Source organism: Trachymyrmex cornetzi, unplaced genomic scaffold (assembly GCF_001594075.2).
Source record: "Trachymyrmex cornetzi isolate Tcor2-1 unplaced genomic scaffold, Tcor1.1 scaffold1231, whole genome shotgun sequence".
NCBI lineage: Eukaryota > Metazoa > Arthropoda > Insecta > Hymenoptera > Formicidae > Trachymyrmex > Trachymyrmex cornetzi.
The window spans coordinates 48,629-48,897 of NW_017295797.1; positions in this window are offsets into that span (position 1 = coordinate 48,629).

Sequence of the window (269 nt, forward strand, 5' to 3'; positions counted from 1 at the left end):
AGTCCTCAACCACGGCGACCAGGTAGGGGGGCAGGAGGAAATGCTCCCTTAGCGCCCCCACCACCCGGCCCCATGGGAAGCTATTGAAGGCGTTGGCGATGTCCAGCGACACCGCCAACGCCACCTCCCCGTCCGCGGTCAGTTGCTCCGAGAGGGCGCGGACCTGGGCGATAGCGCCCACTGTTGACCGGCCCTCCCGGAAACCGTGCTGACCGCAGGACAGGTTGGGACCATCCCGGGACATATGCCGGACGACGCGGGTCGCGATG